The 19,147-nt window shown below is 38.8% G+C and overlaps 1 protein-coding gene across 1 annotated transcript in view; it reads left to right on the forward strand.

The window, feature by feature from the left end:
* The window catches only part of ADAMTS19 (ADAM metallopeptidase with thrombospondin type 1 motif 19), a 210,545-nt gene that overhangs the window by 62,657 nt on the left and 128,741 nt on the right, over positions 1-19,147 (forward strand). The window lies entirely within an intron of this gene.

The following is a 19,147-nucleotide window of genomic DNA, read 5'->3' on the forward strand; positions in this document are numbered from 1 at the left end:
TGCAGGGTGCTGTTTGTAATAGGATATTTTTAGAATGTCAGAGATCTATATTTTCAACCTATATGTTTAATCATTTGCCAACACTTCAGTTATGAATGGAACAGCTTAAAGATATGTATACACTGTATTTGAAAACAATTAAATTATGCTTTAAGAATATAATGGGTCCCCGGTGGCTCAGTTGGTTGGAGTGCTGTCCTCTACACCAAAAGGTTGCTGGTTCAATTCCTTGTCAGGGCGCATATGGGAGGCAACTGATCTATATTTTTCTCTCACATCGATGTTTCTCTCTCTCTTCCCTCCCTCTCCCTTTCCCCTTCCCTCCCCCCTTCCCTTCTCTCTAAAAATAAATAAAATAATATCCTTGGGTGAGGATTTAAAGAAAAAAGAATATAATGAGTCTTTATTTTCTCAGAGCTATAAATATGGGTTTAATAAAATTCTGTTATTTTTGGTAAAGCAAGGCAAAATATATTAATGATGGTATGATTGGCTTTTTTAGGCTAAAATACTTGTTTTTAAGTTATATATGCTTGAAGTTATTTGCAGTAAACTAACAGTCTATTTAATTTGACTAAAGACAATTTTCTATACATGAAGTAGCAAATTTTCTGTATTTTTGTCCTAAATATCTAAACTTCCTAAAGCATAACCATTTAGCCAATAGAATCCATACAACCAGAGTTCTTAAGTTTGAGGGAATGACCATATATATGTACATATAAGACATATGTAAGAGTCATAATTTGGTTTTGACATCATGTGGGGTTCATTTCTACAGGGTAATAAGTATCTTAACCATCTTGAGGTTCTATGTAAGATGAACAATAAAAAGGGGATAAAAACAGAATAAGGGGTTATGGGTATTTGAAAAAATAATTCTAACTAATTCCATTAACTTCAGTTATCATCAACCTTCTCAGATTATTAAAATCTGAGACAATAAGTGGAAAATAGTTATAAAAGAGTAAAGAGGACAACGATGTCAAAGGAATGTTTGGTTCTGAAGGAACTTGAAGCATAAAAGAGCTGGACAACTGAGAAAAAGCTGGCTTGATTTTGGGATGATCTTGCTAATGTTACCTGCCTGCTTCCTGCCGTTTTCTGCTCTTCTTGCCTGGATCTCCATAAATTAAATCTTAATATAGTTTGAATCAACTTAACCATGGAAACTGTTGATTACCAGTAAAGTTTGCCTCAAAATAATGACATTTTCTCCACTTAAACAGCTATGTTGCCCCTAATGCCTTTTTAAATATAGACCAATTTCTTGCTTTATTTGTGCACTCAGAAAAATCAGCAGTATCTTCCAATAATTATGCCCCTTTACAGCATGGGCTCATGGACTAAGGAAGCTAGCACTGATGAGGTGAAGCAATGTTTTCTTTTTTATTGTGACTATTTTACATCTTGCTAAATCTGCTTACCAAAAATAGCATTATATTCATGATGTATATTATCTATGAGACTTATTTTCTGGCTTAAAGCATATTTGATTCATGAAGTAGCGTGGTGGGCTTGAATATTCAGGAAAGTGATGCGGGCAGTCCCGAGCTCTATTAGTCCTGTCCATAAAGTGACCTGTCTGCTACCCATTCGGCACCAGACTTAATTATTTCAATATTATTGTTTATATTCCCTATAGGAATGCCTGACTATAGTTTAAATGCAATGCTAAGATTTATGCTGTGCATTGCAATTTGACCCACACTTTCATGGACATTATCTCATTTAATTCCTTCAAAATCTGAACTCTCTGCTTTTATAATCATTACTAGAGGCCCGTTGCAGGAAGATTCCTGCAAGAATAGGGCTTCCTCAGGCCTATTCCTGCAAGAATAGGGCTTCCTCAGGCCTATTCCTGTAAGAATAGAGCTTCCTCAGGCCTATTCCTGCAAGAATAGGGCTTCCTGAGGCCGGAGCGAAACCTTGACGGGCTTCACTCCCGGGTGGTGGCGGGGCAGACGGCAGATAGCACTGTCCCGTCCTGCCTATAGTGTGCAAATTTAACGGCCAACTTTGTTGGGTTAATTTGCATACTCTTCTGATTGGCTGATGGGTGTAGCGAAGGTATGGTCAATTAGCATCTTTGTCTTTTATTAGTGTAGATTATTTCAAAGATAAAGAAAACCCTGAAGTAGAACAGAACATGGATTTGAAGTCAGGCTAGATCTAGATTTAAGTCAGAGTCTGATTTAAATCTAGATCCTACATGAATGTAAATACATTCATGTTACCTACATTATTTAACACCTCAGAAGTTTGGGTTCCTCACATTTATTTATTTGTTTGTTTATAAATGTATTATTGATTTCAGAGAGGAAGGGAGAAAGAGATAGGAACATCAATGATGAGAGAGAATCATTGATCGGCTGCTGCCTGCACGCCCTCCATTGGGGATCGAGCCCTCAACCAAGGCTCAATCACTGAACCACACCAGCTGGGCCTCATCTCTATTTATTTTATAAAGCAAAAATTTTATAATTAACATGTGAAATTTCCCAATATTGCTTCTTTCATGTCTAAATTCCCTCATGAATAAATGGAGAAAATACTAGCACCACACTTCTTAGTTGTGAGGTTTAGTATCTACATGTTGTTATGGACCGTTCTGTGATTGTATTAAAATGTCAGTTACATTTGGCACAAAAATAGAGGCTATGTTATCGACTTCACAGAATGTTGTGAAGCTCTGACACTTGCCGAGGCAGCTAGTTTTTTTAATATATATTTTTATTGATTTCAGAGAGGAAGGGAGAGGGAGAGAGAGATAGAAGCATCAGTGATGAGAGGGAATCATTGATTGGCTGCCTCATGTATGCCCCCTACTGGGGATCGAGCCTGCAACCAGGGCATGTGCCCTTGATTGAAACCTAGGACCCTTCAGTCTGCAGGTCGACACTCTATCCACTGAGCCAAACCAACTTGGGTGGCAGGTAGTTTTTAATTGGTGCTCAGTATGCACTAGTTTTTATCACTTCCTTTTATTTCCTGCAGAGAGGTTATAAATTTGCCCAGCATCATTGTTAGTAAATAGTGCTACTGGTCTCTGCTTCAGATCTTCTTAGTATAATGAGAATCATTATACTTTATAACACGAAGTGTTTGTATAATAGAGGAAAATACAACTAGAACACTCAAGGTGAGAAGTATATATTTATTCTTCATATCCACCTCTGTGTTTTGTGCTGTAGGTAACTTTTTCAGCTATTTTTATCAGTTTATACAAATTTCCTATTTTCTTAATATGCTATTTTATCTGTTTAACTTATTTATCAAGATTCTTTATTTTAATAACTCTTATTTCTAGAGATTCCATTTATCATTTTTTCCTCTATCTGCAGGGTGTTTCAATAATACAGTGAGTTTTCCTCATGTTTTCAATCTCTTCTTTTAGGTACTAATCATTAAAGTATATTTTTGAATAGTCACTAACTAATAATTTTAATATTGACATTCTTGTCACTCTGGCTGCATTTCTTTATTTTCCTGAATCCTGTCCATGGTGTTTTGTTCCTCACAGGCTATATACTTTTGTATTTGAGCTCTTATTAAGATTTTTTTAAAAAAAATCTGTGGACATCCTGAGGGACCCGGAGAAAAGGCTGCCTCTCTCAAGAAATAATTTTTATTCACAAATACTATAAGGGTATTTATGTTAATTCCTTGGGTTAGTATTCCTTGGAACATGAAAGTATTATGAATTAGGTATCCTAACTCTATGAGAGGTTTCTTTAAAAAATTGAGTTTGTGTCAAAGCAGACAAGTTTTTATGCTATGACCTATGTCAGGGAGCAGTTTGTTTTGTTTTTCTAACCTACCCTTTCAGTGGGTTTAGCAGTTTTGTTGATGGAGAGGGAGATGGTATCTCCTTCCCCTCACCTTATGTAGAAGTCCCAGATCCAGGACGTATCCCGAGCAGCCGCTCGGCGTGTGGCTAAAGCTGAACGGCTTTGGATTTGAGTGTGGCAAATGCTCACAGGCCACCAGCACATCAGAGCTGGCTCAAAACTCTGCATTTTCCCTTCTTCAAAACTCTGCATTTCCCTTCTTTTCTTTAGGCCCGTTGGAGGCTTTCCCTTACTTGTATGCTCAGCCTTGCATTTAAGAGGATGTTTGTTACCTTTATTCCAGCATTTGTATGTATAGGGTTGCAAACAGATTGTCTTGCTGCTAGAATTGGTATTCCAAGGAACACTCTTAAAGCGTTATTGTATGTATTTCAGTGCACTCTGTAGCTGCACTTGGTGATTCAGTCCTCGTTTTCAGCATTCAGCTGTGCTCTGGCACCGATTTGGAGAATTGATGCGAGAGTTATGATGACTCCCACACGATTTTAAAAAATAATTTTAGAAGCTGTTCTGCTTAAATTGTCTATATGCTATAAGCCAGTGATTCTCAAACTTTTTGGTCTTTATATTCTTCAGAATTTTTTATGTAAATAGTATTTATCAGTTGTCACTATAATAGAAATTAAAACTGAGAAATTATAAAAATGATTTATTTCAAATGAACAATAACACATCAAATGTTAGCATAAAGAACATGCTTTTTTAAAAAATAAAAATTATGTCATTCAAATTTAAAAATAGAAGACATGACTTTGTTTTAAATTTTTGCAGATCTCTTTATATCTATTTGGCTTATAGAGGACAGCCAGGACCTTATCTCTGCTCGTGCTTGTGTTGCCCTTTGTTATTTTGGTTGAGGTATACTAGGAAAATGTGGCCTCACAAAGATATGTAATTAGAAAATGGATGAGTATTTTTAGGTTATTATGGATGTGCTTTTTTTTTTTTTTATATTTTATTGATTTTTTACAGAGAGGAAGGGAGAGAGATAGAGAGCCAGAAACATCGATGAGAGAGAAACATCGATCAGCTGCCTCCTGCACATCTCCCACTGGGGATGTGCCTGCAACCCAGGTACATGCCCTTGATCGGAATCGAACCTGGGACCCTTCAGTCCGCAGGCCGACGCTCTATCCGCTGAGCCAAACCGGCTTTGGCTGGATGTGCTTTTTGAGAGTAAACTAAAACACGTGGTAGTGTCTTAATCGTTAGGAGAGTGTGGTATGGAATGTGAAATCACATTAGTAACCTTTTATATTTTGTTAATATCTGTTGGTATATTTTATACTTTAAGTGGATGTGTTTAACTAGGCGTGGGTTTTTAGCATCATTCATTGGTCAATTAGAAAGTATTGGTTCACTGAATTAGGCAGATTTTCTTAATGTTGACACATTTCTCCATACAGTATATACAGAAACATCTCCTTTGTCAATATTATCATTGATCTAATCAGAAAAGTCTTTAAGCATTGGGAGGTTGTCAAGCTCACAGTGGCAGATAAAAGTTTTCCAATATTCTAATTTCACTAGGAAGCTTAAAATTTATCATTAGAGAAAAAATGCTATCAGTTGATTTCCTTGGAGTAACAGGTTCTCTTTGTTTATTTTTGGGTGAATGTCAGCCACGTGCCCAACCTGAATAACCATGTTTATCCATCATTCTTTCAAGTACGAATGATATTCAGTGAAAACCACATTTAGTTGAGCTCATAACTCGATCTCATGATACATTACCTTTTAGTCGGCAGCAGAAATGCTTTATCCATACTTCTTTTTTGTTACACAAAATATTAGAAAATGGTTGTACGTAAGGGTTCAGATTTAATAAAATGAATACGTTTCATTTCGGGAATTTTAAAGTGGAATGGACATGTCTTCCCCTGGGAATAAGTGGCAGTGAAAAATAGGAGGACTGATGGTCGCACTGTTCTGATTTGTGCTAGGCAGTCTTACCTACCCTTGCTTCTCATCAGTGCAAGTGTTGACACTTTTGATCTTGTGAACCTCCTGAGGAGACCTGGAAAGAGACGATGGAAGCCCAGGATTCTGCAGAACACTCTGAGATATTTTGTCACCATCAGGGAATGATTGCTAATCAGTGGTGACAGCCATTGATTTTGTGTGTGTGTTTCATGAAATTTTTTAAGGACTTTGAAGTATAGAAAATTGGCAAATACGTAGAGTTGACAAAAGTACACGTTGATCAATATGAGTTGGCAGCTCTGAGTATTTTCCTATTCCTTGTCGATGAGAGAGGCTGTGTGTCCTTTACCACCAGATTTCCAGGTGTGGGGTGCTTTGCCCCTTTCTGCATTGTATTGCCAACCAAGACTTGGATGCTTCAATATTGTTAATGAACTTTCTTCTCCCGCCTTTCAGCGGGTCGGAGTGATAGTTTTATTCTTCCGTATGCTTCTAACTCTGATGTTATGTACTTGCAGATTGTCAAACAGGCATACAGACCACCTGGGAAGCAACTGCCAAAAAGAAACATATTCACTAAAACATATTTAAATCACCCTTTAATGTTGACATTGTGCATGTGAGAATCTCCAGACGTTTCCCTTTCTGAACACCAGTATGTTCTCCAAACCGCATTTCAACAGAAGTAATCATTTTATTGGGTGAGAAGAAGAGGTCAAGCCAATTTTTAAAAGTAGCTTAATTTTTTCATTAAACAGCAGTTGTAGCATTTTTTTTTATGCATTGTGGCACCTAAAGCATAGAGAATTTCAGGGTAAAAATACTTAAAGAAATTGCTGACATTGTCTCTCTACTTTAATTCCCTTTGGTTAGAAATAGTTCTAAGTAGAGAGATAATTTTTTTTTCTACTGAAAAATCATATTAGTTTAACGTTTAATATTTTTGAAATTTGTAATCCTTTGGTTTAGGCATAGAATAGAGTTAAGTTTTTCTATATAATCTTACTTTTAAAATGAATTAGTAGTGTAATTAAGTCTTCAAAGGAGTTCAAATATATTTGTTGTACATTTACCATATTCAGAGTTCCTTGCTGAGTTCTGTGATGGATTCAAGGATGACACTGGGACATATACTTTAGCAAAAGAGATTATTAAACATATTAGAAACATGTATCAGCCTTAAATGTGGATGATTTATATAAACTAGGGTCAGATTTGAAAGACCCAGAAGTCGTATTTGTGAGGTATGTTGTTATGAAGTTTTGCTCAGCGTTTAATGTGGGTGTTCTCAGAAATGCAAAGAGAATATGTTCAGTGTGGTGGGCAGATTCTACAGTGACAGTCCTAAGATTTTTCCTCTGGTTATTCAGTCAAACTCTAATCTAGGTAAAGCTGTGAAGGGATTTTGCAGATGTAATTACAGTCCTTCAGTAAATCTTAAAATATTGAGATCTAACTACATTTGCCCTGTAAAACACAGGCAGGAAACTTAATTGTGCCAATAACGTCAATGAATTTGAAAGCTCGTTCTTCCCCACACCTCAGCTTGGCTGATACTTTGATTTTGGCCTTGTGAAACCCTAAGCAGGGGACCCACTTAAGCGGTACCAGACTTCTGACCTGTAGAACTGTACAATAATAAATGGGTAATACTTTCAGCCACTACATTTATAATAATTATGTAGCAATAGAAAACTAACACATTCAGACTAAAGGATGCATATTGTTATTCACTAGAGGCCTGGTGCACGAAATTCATGCACGGGTAGAGTCCCTAGACCTGGCCGGCAATCAGGGCCGATCTGGGCCTCCTGGCTGTGGGCTGGGGCCTTCCTTCTTTCCACACTGCCCCCTGGTGGTCAGCACACGTCATAGCAAGCGATTGAACTCTAGTCTCCCAGTCAAACTCCTGAGGGGACAATTTGCATATTAGGCTTTTATATATAGACTAGAGGCCCAGTGCACAAAAATTTGTGCACTCGTGGGGGGGGGGGGGCCCTCAGCCTGGCCTATGCCCTCTTGCAGTCTGGGACCCCTCGGAGGATGTCCACCTGCTGGCTTAGGCCCGCTCCCTGGGGGATTGGGCATAAGCTGGCAGTCAGACATCCCTCTTGCAGCCCGGGAGCCCTTGGGGGATGTCCACTTGCCAGTGGGGAGCAGGCCTAAGCTGCAATCGGACATCCTTAGTGCTGCTGAGGAGGCAGGAGAGGCTCCCACCACCACCGCTGTACTGGCAGCCATCACCCTGGCTTGTGGCTGAGCAGAGCTCCCCCTGTGGGAGTGCACTGACCACCAGGGGGCAGCTCCTGTATTGAGCCTCTGCCCCCTGGTGGTCAGTGTGTGTCATAGTGACCAGTCATTCCCAGTCGTTCTGCTGTTAGGGTCAATTTGCATATTACCCTTTTATTATATAGATAGAGGCCTGGTGCATGGGTGGGGCCGGCTGGTTTGCCCTGAAGGGTGTCCCAGAACAGGGTGGGGGTCCTGCTGGGGTGCCTGGCCAGCCTGGGTGAGGGGCTGATGACTGTTTTTGTTTTTTTTTTAGTATATTTTACTGATTTTTTACAGAGAGGAAGGGAGAGGGATAGAGAGTTAGAAACATCGATCAGCTGCCTCCTACACACCCCCTACTAGGGTTGTGGCCGCAACCAAGGTACATGCCCTTGACTGGAATTGAACCTGGGACCCTTGAGTCCGCAGGCTGACACTCTATCCACTGAGCCAAACCAGTTAGGACTGATGGCTGTTTGCAGGCGGGTCACACCCCCTTCAGTATGGGGGTCCCCACTGGGGTGCCTGGCCAGTTTTGGTGAGGGGCTGAGGGCCATTTTCAGGCTGGCCAAGCCCCTTGGCGACCGAAGCTCCCAGCCTCTCCTTTTTTACTTTTTTCTTTTTTTATTCTGGGATTTATTTACCTTCTATAATTGAAACTTTGTAGCCTTTGAGCTCAGAGCCGGCCAGGGCGGGCGGGAGGGAAGCCTCCTGCTCGCTCCAGCTCTGTGGTCATGGCCGGCTGAAAGCAGGTATCTGGGGTTTATTTACCTTCTATAATTGAAACTTTGTTGCTTTGAGTGGAGCTCAGAGCCGGCTGTGGCAGGCGGGAAGCTTGGCTTCCTCCATCATTGGGGCAACCAAGCCTCCTGCTTGCTCCAGCACCGTGGCTGTCGGCAGCCATCTTGGTTGGGTTAATTTCCATATAGTTTCTCTGATTGGCTGGTGGGCGTGGCGTAAGGCATAGTGAGGGTATGGTCAATTTGCATGTTTCTCCTTTATTAGTGTAGAAGACAGAGTAATGGAAAGTGTACGACAGAGAGGAGTGACTAAAGCCGCCCAGTCTTTCTGGAAGTAGGATTGAAATGATAACCATAGCGACATGAAAGGTAGCAGGGACATAATGGAGACAGAGGAACTCAGGGAAAATGCCCTGTAAAGTTATTAATCAACTCCGTTGCTCATCTCCAAGCTTTGCATGTGTGAATATAACCCTAAAATTTCTTTGAGAAATGAGCTACTAAGCCACTGAGCCACCAAGATTCCAGACTGGACACTAGGTGACAAACACATAGGATAGAATTGCATAGCAATGAAAAAGCTTTGAAATGGAAACAAAAGTCTACAGAAGACTTGGAAGTATAGAACTCACATCCTGAACCCAACTAGGTGATTTTATGCCAAAAATTATAAAGTATCAGCATGCATCATATGGTTTAAATAAGAGTGAGAGTCTCATAATATAAAATCAGAATTCTAGGATACAGTCCAAAATTGTACCACCTATAAAGAAATAGAAAAAAATTTCAAATTGCATGGGAAAAGACACTCAGCAGATGACAACTCTAAGATGGTACAGATTTTGGAATTACCTGACAAAGACTAAAATGTCTACTATAAAGGTGTTTCAACTGGTAAGTACAAACATTCTTGAAATGAATGGAAGGATAAAAAGTCTGAGGAAATAAATATAATATATAAAGAGAAACCAAATGGAAATATTAGAATTAAGGAAAGAATAACAAAATAAAAATCTGTCCAGATGTATGGGATAGTTAGTAGAATGGAAATGACAGAGAAAAGAGTCAGTGAACTTAATGATAGATCAGAAGAAATTATCCAATGTGAGCACCAAAGAGAAAAGAGGATTGGGGGCGCGGGAGAGAATATATAAATAGAGTCTCAGGAATCTGGGAAATATCACAATTAGTCATTGCCAACAAAGAAAATTACCAAGAACTAAGAGGGACACTATATAATAATAAAAGTTAATTCACTAAGAAGATATAATGATCTTAGGTGTTTCAGCACCTAATTGTAGTGCTTTAAATCTCATGAAACGAAAACTGACAGAACTAAAAAGAATAATAGACAAATGCAAAAGGAGACTGAAGAAAGAAGTATAACTGAAGACTTCTCAAATTTAGCCGAAGGATTCAAGAAGCTAAGTAAACTCCAAACAAAAAATACTGAAGAAACGCACAGACAGAAATATAATCCAACATCGTAAGTCAAAGACACAGAAAAACGGACACAAAAAAACAACTTGTAATTTTTAGAGGACAGTGATACAAATGACAGCAGAGTTCTCATGACAAGCATTGAAAGCCAGAGTGGCTCATCATTTTAAAAATATGAAATGAAAGGATTGTCACTGTGGGAGAACGTGAAATAAGGGCATTCTTGGATGAGGGAAAACTAAGAGAATTAATAACCAAAAGAGCTACTTTAAAAGAATTGCCAAATTAAGTAATCCTGCCAGAAGGGAAATATTACTTAAAGGAAACTTGGAACATTAGTTATGAAGAAAGAGCAAAAGAAATGACAAATATCTGGGTAAATATAATATACTAGGGGCCCAGTGCATGAATTTGTGCATCTTGAGAGGAACTGTGGGTCACGAGGCTGCAGTGGGCACAAGGATGGGTCTCGGCCCGTCCTCTGCACCTCTGCCTGGCCCCTCCTGGAAAAGCCCCCGGTCTCCTGTCTGCCAGCAGCCCCACTCCCGCCCACCACCACTCCCACACGCTGATGGCGCCGGCCCCACTTGCACCTACTGACAGCGTGGAGCAACTGGGACCTGCACCAGCAGCGGGTGCAAGCACTGGGTGGGACTGTGGCACGCGGGAGCAAAGAATTTTCAGTAACAACCAGGGGCTCGCCCTGATGACAGTGACCGGCCCTCCGCCTTGGTCTGGCACCCCCGCTCACCTGCTCCACCATCCCGCCATGGTTGACGCCCACCATGTTCCACGCTCTGCCGCCTGCTGCTGATGCCTGCCATGTTCCGTGCACACCCCCTAGTGGTCAGCGCACGTCATAGCGACTGGTTATTCCATCGTTAGGCCTATGTGCATATTAGCCTTTTATTATATAGGATAGGCTTTTTCTCATCTTGAGTATTTTAAATAGATAGTTGAAAGCAAAAATTATAACATTTTCTGATGAAATTTATTTTGTATGTATAAGAGAAAAAATACAACATACATGGAGGATGGTAAAAGGATCTGATGGGGTTAAATTTTATGCATTTCACTTGAATTGGAAAAATATTGATTCTAAGTATACTTTGAAAGTGAAGAGGTATAAGGTAAAATCTATTGTAAGCAACCACTAAACAAGTACATAGAAAGGTATAGTTAAAAACATAATAAATAAAATGTAATACTAAAAAATTTGAGCCCTTTTCTCTTTTTAAATGTTTTTGTCCAAAAGAACAAAAAAGAAGGGAATGGGAAACAGAAGAAAGGGAAATGGAGTACAGACGAAGAACAGAATGGTCGACCTAAACCCCAACATACCAATAATTACATTAAATAGTAGTGGCCTAACATGCACCATTAGAAGAAAGAGAGGGACCTGAATGGATTAAAAAGGCAAAGACACAAGTCTTTGCTGTCTGCAAGAAACTCACTTTCACCATAATAGGTAGGTTAAGAGTAAAGATATGAAAAATACATGCCATGAAAAAACTCATAAAAATTAAAAACACTCAAATGGCTATGTTAATATCAGACTATTTAGATTTCAGAGCAAAGAAAATTGCCAAGTACTAAGAGGGAAATTATATACTAGTACTAATAAATAGGTAAATTTACTAAGAAGATATAATGATCTTAAATGTTTCAGCACCTAATAATAGTGTTTTAAAATTCATGAAACAAGACCTGACAGAACTAAAAGAAAAAAATGGACAAATGCACAATTATATTTGGAAGATGTCAACACTCCTCTTTCAGTAATTGACAGAATTGGTCAACAAAATCTGCAAGCATATAAGAATTGTATAGCCCTGCTGTGTGAGGCTCAGTTGGTTGGGCATCATTCCATGCGCTGAAAGGTTGCTGGTTCAATTCCTGATCAGGGCACATGCTTGGGTTGTTGGCTTGATCCCCAGTAGGGAGCATGCAGGAGGCATCCGATCAATGTTTTACTCTCACGTCAATGTTTCTATCTCCCTTTCCCTCCACTCTCTCTCTAAAAATCAATACAATTTTAAAAATTAATAACACTATTAACATTTATACACTGCTCTACCCCAAATAATAAAATCTGCAGGCTTTTTAAGCAACATGGAAATTTTCCAAGAGAGAACATTTTACAGCTTATAAAACAAACTTTTACAAATTTAAAATAATTGAAATCATATAATTTATGTCCTTGAACAGATGGAATTAGACTAGAAGTCAATTATTGAATGATAAGAAAATATTCTCCAAAATATTTGAAAATAACATATTTCTAAATAATTTTTAGGTCAATGAGGAAGTCTCAAGGAAAATTAGAAATGATTTGAACTAAAAAAAAAAAAAAAGAGAGAAAAGGCAACATATAAATTATGGGCTGCAGATAAAGCAATGCTTAGAGGGAATTTTGTAGGACTAAATGCTTTTATTAAAAAGAGGAAAGGTATGAAGCTGATACTCTATGTTTCTACCCAAATAAACTGAAAAGGAGACGAAAGCAAAGCTAACAAACATGCTCATATTAAACAGAAGGAAGGGAATAATGAAGCTAAGAAATCGAATGAAGTGGAAACAGAAAAACAATAGTGAAGATCAATGGAAGCAAACCCGATTTTTTGAAAATGTTGGTAAAATTTTAAATTGGACTCATTTTATGAGGCCAGCATTACCCTAATATTAAAACCAAACCAAGAAGTACAAGGGGGATAAAAACAAACATAACTCCAGTCAAATGTTCCTAATGAACATAGATTATTAGCAAATTGAACCAAGATATAAGAATATTAGAGGTCCGGTGCATGAAATTTGTGCATGGGTAGGGTCCCTAGGCCTGGCCTGCAGTCAGGGCTGATCTTACCCAGCTGCTGGCAGCCGGCCCCACCCCCCCGCTGTCACCGCGGGTCACCCTGTGTGTGGGGCGTCTGGCAGGGTGATTGGGGCCCCACTGCCACCCGTATCTGCCGCCACCCAACCCGGTTCCCTGTCCCCCATCATGCAATCGGAGCCTGCCAGCCAGGGGCAGGGACTGAGAGGTTGGCTGTTCCCGCCCACTCGTCGGCCCTGCCTCCCACCACCACCACCAGTCGCCCTCTGTGTGTGGGGTGACTGGTAGGGTAATCGGGGCCCTGGCACTGCCTGCGTCTGCTGCCACCCACCCCCGGTTCCCAGTTCCCCATTGGGCGATTGGAGCCTGCCGGCTGTGGGGAGGGACTGAAAGGTTGGCTGGCAGGCCCTGATTGGACATTCGGGGCCTGCGAGCTGGGGGCAGCTCCTGTGGTGAGCATCTGTCCCCTGGTGGTCAGTGCGCATCATAGCGGACTGGTTGTTCTGCTGTCTGGTCAATTTGCATATTATGCATATATATATATATGATGGGGCTTGTGTCAATATTTAAAAATCAGTCTGTAATTAAACATATTTAAAGTCTAAATAAGAGAGACGTGATTATGTCAACTGCTGCAAAAAGAGCATGTGACAAAATTCAACATCCAGTCACAATAAGAACTCTCAGGAACGTAAGAATAAGGGAACGGCCTTAGTCTGATAAAGAGTGGCTACGAAAAAAGAAAGATTTACATCATATGTAACAGTGAAAGAATGAATGTTTTCCCATTCAGACTGGAACCAGGCAAGGCTGTTCACTCTTTTGTTTTAGAATTTCCAAACGGAAGGCTATTTCTTTGCTGTCCCCTTTCCCCTTTATCCTTGTTTATATTCTATCTACCCGTTCTTCAGAACCTTGATTAAACTCCACCTTTGGACTGCCTACATTGTCACTCTGCCATGCTTGAACTTGGCGGACTTCAGTGTACTCTTCTTATAACTTGCCTTCCTTCACTCCCTCCCTTTCTAATCTCTTTGTGGTCAACGATCATGCTCGATGCTCTGTGTCCTCAACACAGTGATTGAGGACGTTCTCAATCACAGTGACTGAGCATCCCAGATTCAGAAATAAACTGTGTATTTCCGAATAGAAATGAGTTCCTGATTAGAAAATAACATCTTTCCTATGGTTTACAATAAAAGCAAGTTCAAATTTATCTGGTTTAATTCTTGGCTGCTGGTGTGTATCTTGGTAGGCACTGGCCAGAACATACACCAGACACTTTATATTTCTATTTTGGCAAGACAAGTTGCAGGGACAGGACTTGGAAACATAATTCTTAAGGAATTACTATGAAAAGTGGTTGTTCTCAAGATATTTCTCTTCTCAAGATCTTTTATTGTTAAATATTGATTTTAATTATAGAATTTTCTTTATATTAGAAAAGTGTTAAAGGTGCTATTAAACACCATATGAATATTAAAAAATGCAGAGCATATCCTTGGGAAACAAAAACCTTCTTAAATTAGAGAACTCCCTGAGGTCTTCCTTATAGTTTTTAGAGTTGTTATTATAAGCGTCTGGAAGTCTAGCTCTGTGTTCACCACACACACAATGTTGTCAGTGAACAATAAGACTTTTAAATACGTCACCTCCTTTAACCCTTCAAGAATTTTGTCATAAGGGATGGTTACCTCATTTTACAAATAAGAAAGTTAAATTTAACATGTAGTGGCTACCATGTTTCAGACATGTCAACATGTACTTGCATATGTTATCTAAATTAGTATTCCAAGGACAAATTATTTCCAATTTTACTGTTGGCAAAACTGTGGCTTAGAAAGCAGAACCAATTTTTCTATGGTCACAAAGCTAAAAGTTGAGCCTGGGACTCAAACCCTAGAATATTTGACACAAGAGCATCAATTCTTAAAATTTTCCTTGCATTTTGCCTTTTTTACACTTAATATAGAAAGAAGGTCATGAAAAATTGTTATTGAATTTCAATCAGGATTTTAGAAAGTGTCTCATTATTTCGGAGAAATTTTTAACGAATTTATTATGAACTACCTCTGCATATAGACCTCAAAAACTGGAATCTTAAAAATGCATCTAGAGTTGAAATCATTTGTCCCTAAGTAAACATTTTATTTAATACATTATGTCAAATATAATATTTTGAATATTAGTAGTTGACATTTAAGAACATCCAGATATTCATAGTTGTAATTGCATTATAATTATAATCTTTAGATTTCTATAGTTTATTTATTTCTCTAGGTCTTGAATAAAAACACAATAATACTGAGTTAGAAAGCAAGTTATGAATAACAGTGATTAAAAATTGACACGTGAAAAAGGAATGTTGTGTCAAATTGAAGATTGAGTTGGTTTGTAGTTATAAATGCGTGCTGTCAATATTTTTACTAATATTCTAAAAAAGCAATTTGTACAGCTTTTTAGTAGCATGACATTTTTAGTTTTAATTGTCCCTGTTTAATGCCTTCAGGATATGATTACGTTATAACATTATATAAATGCATTAGCCAAATTCCTTATTTATATGCTATCAGAACACTTTTAAATTTTTCCAGCTGTATTCTAAAATCTACTTCACAAAAACCTTTAACTGTGATTCATCTTACCTATTTTTTTTTAAAGCACACTTTTTTTTTTTTATACTTTATTGATTTTTTACAGAGAGGAAGGGAGAGAGATAGAGAGTTAGAAACATCGATCAGCTGCCTCCTGCACATCTCCCACTGGGAATGTGCCCGCAACCAAGGTACATGCCCTTGACCGGAATTGAACCTGGGACCTTTCAGCCCGCAGGCCGATGCTCTATCCACTGAGCCAAACCGGTTTCGGCCATCTTACCTATTTTTTTTTAAAGTCATGACAGTTTTTTAATCTGTGAGGCATATGAAATCATTAAACCTAATTCATTTTTTTTTCCGCTTATGAGCTCAGTCATATAGAAAGCCTAAATACTCTGGTTTACCTTTTTTTAACATGAACGTAGCAGTGAGAATACCCGTGTATTCTCATATTCTCATATTCTCATATCAGCCATGTTTGTGGTGGACTGCACAGTAAAGTTCTCATGACTGATTCACAAGAATTAGATGAGTAATCCACCACATATGGCTTTTTCAGTGTGCCACAATAATTACATTTTTCAAAGTCACACTGAAATCTAAATTAAGAATTTCAAATGGTATGTAGTATTAATGTATTCATGATATATCAAAACCACAATAATGTACATTGGAGGCTGGCTTAATTTGAACTCTCCAAGGATTTGAGAGTTTAATTTCTAAAACCATCCAATAAGCTGGTAGTTTGTGTTTGTCTCTTATTCTTCATCAGTTTACTAGGGAATAATGAGCTTTTGCCAATTTCCTTTCACATTTATTTTATTCGTTTATTTTTCCTCTTTACTATTCCTTTCTTCTATTTTCTTAAGCTTTGATTCTCTCTTCTTTTCCTAGCTCCTGGAAGGAAGTTTAACCATTGATTCTCAGTCTTTTTGTATTTTCTAATATATGCTGTGAATTTTTGTAAGTACTGTTGTTTTGGCCCACATTTGATGTGTTCTATTTTTATTATGATTATGTTTAAGTACTTTCTAATTTCCACTATAATTCCTTCTTTTACTTGTGGACGAATATCATCCCAAGTCTAGGCATTTTGGGTTTCTCTAGTTATCTTTTTAGTTCTTGATTTCTTAATTATTTCCTTTGTGGCCTGTGAACATACTTTGGATGATTTACACTTTTGAAATTTATTTATTTTTTTCACTTCTTAGTATATGGTCAATTTTTATAAGTGTATTATATAGTACAATAAAAAGAAAACAGTATGGAGATTTCTCAAAAATTTATGAATGGAATTACAATATGATCCAGCCATTCCTCTTCTGGGAATTTATCGAGAGAACACAAGAATACTAGTTCAAAAATATATATGTACAGTCATATTCATTACATCGTTATTTATAGTAGTCATTGAAGCAACCTAAGTGTCCATAGATAGATGAATGGATAAAGAAAACATCTCTCTCTCTCTCTCACACACACACACACACACACACAGGAATACAACTCAGCCATTAAAAAAAAATGATATCTTGCCATTTGTGACAGATTGGATAGACCCTGAGAGTCTTATGGTAAGCGAAATAAGTCAGACAGAGAAAGACAGTGATTTCACTCATCTGTGGAATCCAGAAAAGCAAAGAAACAAGCAAAAGAACAACAAACTCATAGATACAGAGAACAGATTGGTGGTTACCAGAACATAAGGCAGTTGGGAGAAGAGCTAAATGGGTGAAGGGATCAATTGTATAGTGATGGATAACAACTAGACTTTTGGTGGTGATCATGTTGTAGTGTACACACACGTATGTCAAATTATAATGTACACCTGAAATGTATATAATGTTATAAATTAATTTTATCTGAATAAAAACACAAATTTTGTTGTTGGGTGAAATATTCTAGTATGTCAGGTAAGACATAGTTGCTATTTTTTTGTTCAGATCTTTAGGTCCTTAGTGAAATTTTTATGGTTATTCCATCAGCCATTAAAAGAGACATGTTAAAGCCGTTTGGTTCAATTCTAGATTTGTCTATTTTTCTTCTTAATTCTATTTATTTTTGCTTTATATATTTTTAGGCTTAGTTAATGTGCAAATACAGATGCAGAATTGTGATATCTTGTTGGAGTGACCCCTTTATCACAAAAATATTCCTCTTTATCTCTCTTTATGCTGTGGCTTAAATTCAATTTGTCTAGTTTTATGTATTTGCAATATATTGTCACCCTTGCTCTGTTTTGGTTAATATTTGAATATTATATCTTTTTCTATTCTTTTCCTATTATTTCTCTATGTCCTTATACTTAGTGTTGTTTCTTCTAAGCAGAATAGAGTTGGGGTTTATGTGTTTTTTTTTTAAATCCAGTTCTATAATCTTAGTTTTGATTTAGCAGTCTTTTTTATTTAATGAAAGTTTTGGTATGAAATGCTGTTTCTTATTTGACATTATCTCATGTTTTTCTCCTTTCTTGCATTTTTAAATAGAAAAATCCAATATTTGTATGCCACTTTCTTTCTATATGGTTGTTGGTTAAGTGTTATGTTACTCTTCTTTTGCAATTATATTACACAAGGGCCCAGTGCACAAATTTGTGCACCTTGAAAAGAACTGTGGGCTTCGAGGCCGCAGTGGGCGCTGGGGCGGGTCTCGGCCCATCCTCCGCGCCTCCACCCGGCCCCTCCCGCCATGGCCCCCAGTCCCCTGTCTGCCAGCAGCCCTGCTCCCGCTGGCCCTGCTTGCACCCACTGATGGCACAGAGCGATTGAGTCTGGCACCAGCAGCGGGTGCGAGCGGGACTGGTGCCATTAGCAGGTGCGAGCGGTGGCTGCTGCCCTGATTGTCCCTCAGGAGCAGGGGGAGGTTGAAAAGCCTTCATGGACATTCAGGGCTGGCAGCTGCTGCTTGCACCTGCTGATGGTGCCGAGTGATTGGGACCGGCACAAGTGGCAGCTCCAGCACCAGCTGCAGGTGCGAATGGGTCCGGCGCTGGCAGTGGGTACGAGTGGCAGCTCTGGTGCCAGCAGCGGGTGCAAGTGGGGCTGCCGTTGGCAGCAGGTGCGAGCACCGGGTGGGACCGTGGCACGTGGGAGCAAAGAATTTTCAGTAACTACCAGAGGCTCACCCTGATGGCAGTACCAGTGCCCTGACTTGGTCTGGCACCCTTGCTCTCCTGCTCCACCATCCCACGGCAGCCGGCGCCCACCATGTTCCGCGCATGCCCCCCCCCCCCCCCCCCCGTCGTCAGCGCATGTCATAGTGACTGGTTGTTCCGTTGTTCTGCCGTTTGGTCTATTTGCATATTAGCCTTTTATTATATAGGATGTTATGACTTTTATCCTTCACCACTCTCCTGGTATTACTAGAACTTGTGAACTCTTGAACTCGATTTATCCCCCACAATAAATGGTCACATGGATTTTAGTTGACTATATTTTAAATTTTAAGACATTGGAATTAGTGTTTTATATATTCAATATTTGTTTATAGTTACCC

The sequence above is a fragment of the Myotis nattereri genome, assembly GCF_964212035.1.
Source record: "Myotis nattereri genome assembly, chromosome: 5".
NCBI classification, from domain to species: Eukaryota; Metazoa; Chordata; class Mammalia; order Chiroptera; family Vespertilionidae; genus Myotis; species Myotis nattereri.